Genomic DNA, 7,132 nt, shown 5'->3' on the forward strand with positions numbered 1-7,132 from the left:
AAGAACGTCCCTTCTCCGCCAGCTGACGCGTTCCCTGGGCTCCCTGCTTCAATATTGGTCCAATTATACCGCTCTTGTTTTTTTCGTTTTCTTCTTCGCATTGCATGTGTTCGTGCGGATGAAAAAATTAATACAATAACAAACCAGCAAAGCTAGAAATAGTCGGCAGGTTCATTTTTTAAAAGGCTGATTTCACCACCTCCCCCCCTCCCATCTCGGGCGCGCGTTCGTGCGTCCAGGCCGGAACCGGAAGCGGTCCACAGTCATCCTATCCTCGTGGGGACCAACTTTCTGGAGCGACCAAGTCCTAAAAACAGAGGTACAGAGGGTGGGGTAACGAAGGGGGGGAGGGGGGGGGGCGACACACCGTACAGAATGGGGCTGCAACCGACTCTCCTGCAGCCGCTCGCGCGTTTCATTTAAAGATCATCCCGGGAAGGTTCTTCGACGACGTCGTGACCGAGTCCTCCCGCCGACACACCGCCGCCGTGTGCGCTCCACTTGCCGCCATCTCGCGCCTGTACTCTGCGGCCTCCATTCATTCATCTAGTGCGTACTACCAGGCCGCTGCTTCCCGAGTCTGTAGTGTATACGACAAGGTCGACTCCTGTGCGCTCTCGCCCGTACAGCATCGGAGTTTCTTAAAAGCCCGAGTCGTGCCCCACCCCCTTAGCCCTCGGCGCGTGCAGCCCCGCGTCCTCGTCCTCCTCTCATACCACGTGCCTGCCTCGAGCCTCTTCCCCCCTCTACAAGAGAAGGTTCTTTCTCCGCCAAACTTCGAACCTCGTGTCGCGCGCTCCTTCTCACCCGTGTGTGGAGCCTCAGAAACCGCCTTCTGGTCTGCATGGATGAAGCACGCATTGGCCCGTGCAAGGTCTTCCTTTTTGTTTCCTTGTTCTTTTGTTATTTCTTTTTTTTTTTGGCAGCGGAATTTCATTTCGCCAGTTCTTAAAGAAGCGGCTTCTAGGTCGCGCGCGTTCTTTTGCCTAATTACTCACTCTTTAAAAACGCCCCCAGCTCTCTCGCGCCCGACACCGCGAGTCCGCGCGTTCCTCCTCGTCTAGCCTTTTTTTTTTTATAAATAGAGCGACTTCCTTGCCAGCTTCGTCTTCGGCTGCTTCTTCCGGACAGGGAGCGCGACACAGCCTCCTCCACGCCATGACTCCCGCGGCTTCGCCTTTCCAGATTCGAAACCCTCCTCACCACACAATTTTTTTTTCATTTTTTTTTTCTTTCGTCATGTGTTGGTCGGCTATAGGAAGGTTATCACGCGACATGGCCCCCTCGGAGAACTCCGCGGGAGAAGACGGGATTGCTGCGGAAAGGTACAAAAAAAAAAAAAAAAAAAGACGGAGAAACGAATTCTCAAAATTATTTTTCACGGTCTTCCGTCCCACGTCATGCGCACGCGGCAGCAGCCACGGCCGCGGAGGGGAAATGTGTTCTTGATTACTTCCGGAAGGCGGCTTCTTCCTCGAAGTTCCTCTTCACCTTGGCGCGTTTTTTAGATTCCGCCTCCTCCCCCCCTCGTCTCTTCTCTTCCTCATTTCCGAGCGCGCTGCAGGATTCACTCCTGCCACGAGCCCTGGGTTTGCCCCCCTCACGCTTCTCGACAGTCTGGTCTCCAGCCGTTGGCTCGGCGGAGCGACGCGCTTGAACGAAAAAGAAGAAGAAAAAAATGAGAGAGAAAAACCCCGCCTGTTTCCGCGGGTCTCTCATTCTGTTTACTTCCTCCCGTTCGTCCTTCGCCGCTATATACCGTCGCGTCTCAAGGTTTCCGCCGGCGCATGTCTCCGGCGCCGGGTTCGAATCCCACCTCGCCTCGCCGACTCCCTGTCGGTCGGCTTCGTCAGCGAGGCGACGGAAAATCGCCGGTGACGTTTTACAGCGGCTTCTGAAAATGCTGCTGCGAAGAGGGGGGCACAGTCCTGACGTCTGCTGCCGGCACCCGTCAGTCATTCAGTCAGCCCCGACTGACTTGCTGCTCCGTTTTGAAGCTCTTGTCGCGCGATACAAGCGTTTGTCACGCGGGAATGCGTTATGCGAGGTTATAGCTGTATTATACATCGAAGCACGCGCTCCCTGTTGTGTCTGTGCGCTGTAGAAGCGAGAATGACGGGCTGAGCGTGCGACCCGCGTCGACTTGTCTTGTCACAGCACTCGAGTGTGTCATCTTTTCCCCCCCGAAAGGCCGACGGACCGGCGTTGTCGCACTGAATGACACCCATACGCGTCCGCGCTTATACGTTCTCTCGCTGCTTTCCGTGACATGTAGGCAGATGAGTGTACACGACTAGCAAGGGCTGAACGGTTGTGGCGACGTGGAAGAGAGTCCATATTGAGAACTGGTATGTTGAAAAAGCGCTGTTCCGCGTGATGTTGCAGAAAGCCAAGGTTCCATAAGCTACTACTTACTCTTTGGGATGACTAAAAAAAAAGGCGCGCTTTAATTTTGTTTTCATTTCCATCTGCGGAGGGTGATGTCGCATTACAGACGTTCATGCAGAGGGATAAGCGCGGCAAAGCACTGCATTGCGCGCTTAAGGTACCGGAAAAAATGTACAACGACAAAAGTCTAAATGTATTACCGCAGCATGGAAGAGCTCTACACACACACACACACACACACACACACACACACACACACACACACACACACACACACACACACACACACACACACACACACACACACACACACACACACACACACACATATATATATATATATATATATATATATATATATATATGTTCTATCCAGTGTCTTCACAATTCACTTCACTCAGATAGTAAATGATATGTGCGCGCTTAAAAAAAAAAAAAGCGCTTTGTGAAAAAGTACGCTTCGCCCGCTTACTTTGGTGTCGTGCAGTGAAGCCGCGAAAAGAAACGCACACTTTTGCTCGGTTTGTATTCCTCAAATGCCAGTTTTCAAAAGTTCGACAGTGGAGCACAAACGCGGGAAAATTTGGCCCATTAGAGCGGTATCAGTTAGTACGACTGCAACCACGGCTGAACTTGCCAACTTCGGCCATACAACCGGGGTGGGATTGGTGCTCTGAAGTTCGGCTCTGCATTTGGTCGATGTCGTTACTGTGTTTCGTCCTTCGTAATGTCTCCTGAGCTGACGTTTTTGCTGTCACATGTCCACTTAGTAGTAAGCGAGAAATGGCGTTACCATAGCCAAGGCCTCTTTACGAGAGGCCTCTAGTTATGAGAGGCCTAGTTACCAAGACCTCTCCATAGCCGCCACACAAAACACCGTTACTTGCGCAGACTGAGTGCTAGCCTGGCTTTGTGCGGTCGAACTGTCTCGTCCACTTGCGAGAAAGCCTAGGTCGTGATGTATTTTAGCAGGTTTCAGTGAAACACTCATCTCCCTCATTAAGCGGGCCCCCATTCCTTCCTGCTCATTGATATATATATATATATATATATATATATATATATATTTGTTGTGATGCTTTGTCCGCTCAACATTCTTTACTATATGAGGTCACCGCAGGCGTTTTTGTGATCACTTATTCAGAGAGAGAAGCAGCGGATGAAAATGATCGGCAGGAGGGGGGGGGGGGGAGGGGGGACGGGAAAAGATGAGCCGATTCCGACGACAGATAGACGGCGCCTGCGGCAAAAAAAGCGCGCGCAGTGTCGGCCTCGGAGAGCGATGAAAATTTCTTATCCGCGGCGCTCTTAATGTCCCGCGAGAACAGATGGTCGTACGCGTCGCGCAACGACGACCACAACCTTCTTCCCAGCGCCGACAGAGGGCATTGGTCTCGCTCTCTCCCAAAGCATATATACACGTGAGCTCTCTCTCTCTCTCTCTCTCACCGCCGTTTCGGATCATTCGGCGAGATCGCCCACCGCATATTGAAGGGGCGCCATCTCTCTGCACCTGAATGGCGGGCTCCTGGACAGGTCGCTTCGTCACTCGATATCTATCAGCACCTGAATGGCCCGCGAGCGCGCGCCTTGCGGCAGGTCGCTTCGTCACTCTCCCGTATCGCGATGAAAGAGCCGCCCCAGCAAACGGCGAGATCTCGTGGGACTCAGAAAATGAGAAGTGGGTGGCAGCAGAGAGGGAGGGCAATCGTTTTGAATCCGCCCGAGATATATGCCACGTCGTTAATTTTTCTTCCTTCAGACGGGTCTAAAAACTCGTCATCTCTTCTTTTTTTCTTTTTTTCTTTTTTTCTCTTTATCTTCGGTTCTTCTCCTTCCTCAGCGTCCGCCCTGTCGCACTAACTGCTGACCCGCGCCGTGTGAGTCAAAGTGTAACCAAATGTTCGGTGATGTGCGTGGGGTGCTTTCAAGTTTCTCGCATTCGTTTAGAAACTTCGAGTCGCGCCTTCTCGGAGCCGAAAATAATCCGAGCGCGCGCGTACGTCTTTCCCCGTGGCTTTCGATTAGCGAGTGTCCATTAGTGTCACCGGAAACGTGGAATGCTTGCGGCGCTGCATTCATCATTCCGCGCCACTTTCTGTTTGTTTGTTGCACGCATAAATGATGCCGACTGCATTTCTCTCAGCCCCCCACCCCGACGAAGCTTTCCTCGAAAATTCGGTGGTGAGCCGAGTCACTGCGCGTTTACAGTCTTGGGGCCAGCAAGTTCGTTCCCGCCTACTTTACAGCTATAACGCCGAGTGTTTGCCCGTATGTATACTCGCAAAAGCATGGCTTGCTGAATGTTCGAGCGTGGCTTCTTGGCAGCAGCGCAGTAACAGCCGTCCTAAAGAAGGCGAATGAAGCGGTGAAATGACACATTCTCGACGACAAACGAGTAAGGTTCCTAGTCTATGAGTGTAAAGACGAGCTATACTTGTAAATGGGTCAATGATTTGGGTTTAAAATTCTGATTCCGGGGTTTAGTTCTTCAAGAGAGACAGACAAGCTTGGCAGTGTGTTCAGTTTGGACAAATCAGTTCTGCAGAAATCTATCTGCAAGGTTGAATGAAGTTTCGTGAATGCAAAAGATTGTCGTCCACCTTGGGGTACCATGAAGAGGCATATGAGCGAACTACACCGGAAAGGTCTCGTGTGCGATGTCTCGGACCAACATGAATTCATCTTCAACTACGAAGCTTTCTGAAAAAAAAAAAAAAAGGGGGAAAAAAACGGAAAACGCTGCTCCCCGGACCAGCACGAATTGTTATTTTCTCAGAAATAAAACTCGTATGATTTCTCAGAAAGCTTCACAGTTGAAGAAAAATTCATTCTGGTGTCCGGTGGTCGAACCCGAGACAGACGCCTTTTCGAGGCGGTCGCTCTGCCATCTGAGCTAACCAATAGGCTAGCGACAACTTGAATCGACAACTCGAAGCATTATTCTGACTATGATATCGTCACCGTCATCCCGGTTAATCCTGACAGGTATAGCGTCACACCGTCTTTCCGGGAATGCGACTTTTCCACCGCTTCCAAGAACGCCACGGTATTTCTTCAACGCCACTTATGCGTCCGCGCACACAGAAGCAGCGCCGCGTGCTACTACAGACGACGAGAGCAGACGACACAAACGACTGAAGCGTGTAGAGTGCGTTGACATTTCCTCCGTGCGTCTCCTTATTGTTCGCTATACGTCTTTTCAATACCATAGACTAGGTTTCTTTTTTTCTAAGCTCTCCTCGCGCGCGCAGCGCAAAATTTGCTCGACGTCTCCGTTCCGCATCTCGCCTGTTAGCAACGGAGTCCGCATTTTCACCCGGCATTTCGTTCGCTGTCGTCTGCTTTCACCAGTAGCGCCGCCACTGTCAGCTTGTCTCGCCAGCGCCAAAACGAGCTACTGGTACTCTCGCGTGAACTCAGCGGCGGCTAGCTTCACTCCCTTTTTCTTTCTCGTTTTTCCTAAAGTACCCCTTTGAGAGACCGGAATCCGTAGCGAGACGAATGCGAGGAAGAGGAGGAAGACGGGCGTTAGAGAGTGAAGCGCCTCCTCCCCGCCGTGCTCTCGGTGGCATCTCCATTGCCGCCACCGTCGTCTGTTTCATCGTCTGTCCGAGCAGGCCACGCACTTCCCTCCCTCTCCGCCATCTTCCCCCCTCCGCGGAATGCTTCTTCTTCTGCTACGCACCGCTTCTGCTTCCGTGCCTCCCCTCCCTCCCCTTCGGCTATTGACTCGCATCATCCCTCCAGAGGTCGCTACTGCGCGACGCTCTGCGTGTATACAGTGCTTGTAGAGTGTACTAGTGCGTGTGTGCGTGCGCTTTCGTGCGTGCGTCGTGCCGTCTGGAGAAAATGAGAGCAACTTCGCCCCGAACCGCCCTCGGTCAACGAGATTGGCATTTCCTTCACTACCCCCCTCCCATTACACACCCCAACTCCTTGCCCTTGGAGACTCCCTTATCGAGAGCGCATGGTGCATGGCGATCGAGAGAGTCCCTGCCGCGCCGCGATGTGTAACAACGAGCCAGGTTTCCGTAGCCGGCATTACCTGTCTCCTGATTTCCAAGCACTGCCGCGCATACACGCCACCTGTTTATTCTTTCTTTATGTCTTCTTTTCATCTGTTTCTCTTTTTTTTTCTTACCTCTTCATACCTGCTTGCCTGAAGCTCTTTCCAAAAGCCCGATTCGAATACGCACCCCGCGGATGGTAAATTGGCAGTCACTATATAAGCAAACGATTTCTGCGGAAATCGGCGTATGCTCCTTCCGCTTCAAACGGCGTAATTCCAAATCATCATCATCGCCATCATAATGATCATAATCATCATCAGACCTTGGCATCCACCCCCCGAACAAAGCACGATCGAAGCTACAAAGGAAGCCCGTATACGAGTTCTTTATGAAAAAAATCGTATAAACAAAATAAAACGTCCCCATTGGATAATTTGTCCCGCTTCGGGGATCGAACCCGGCACCGGATTCCTGGACAGTCGCTCTAACGACTGCTCCAGCCGGTACACTAGCGGTTGGTATGCCGAAAGCGGAATATAATCGAGTTAGCTAGCTCGTGCCCTACCATCTGTTATCGTCTTGTTCCTCTTACCTCGTACAGCGAGCGTCTCGGTAATGCGGTGGTGCAGGGCTCGAGCCCCGGAGCAGAAGAAAATAACCCATTAACTGCGGGTTTTCTCTGTAGCTCATCGCCGCTATAATGTCGAGTGGGTACCACTTCTCCTTTCTAG

This window comes from Dermacentor silvarum, chromosome 7 (assembly GCF_013339745.2).
Source record: "Dermacentor silvarum isolate Dsil-2018 chromosome 7, BIME_Dsil_1.4, whole genome shotgun sequence".
Lineage (NCBI taxonomy): Eukaryota > Metazoa > Arthropoda > Arachnida > Ixodida > Ixodidae > Dermacentor > Dermacentor silvarum.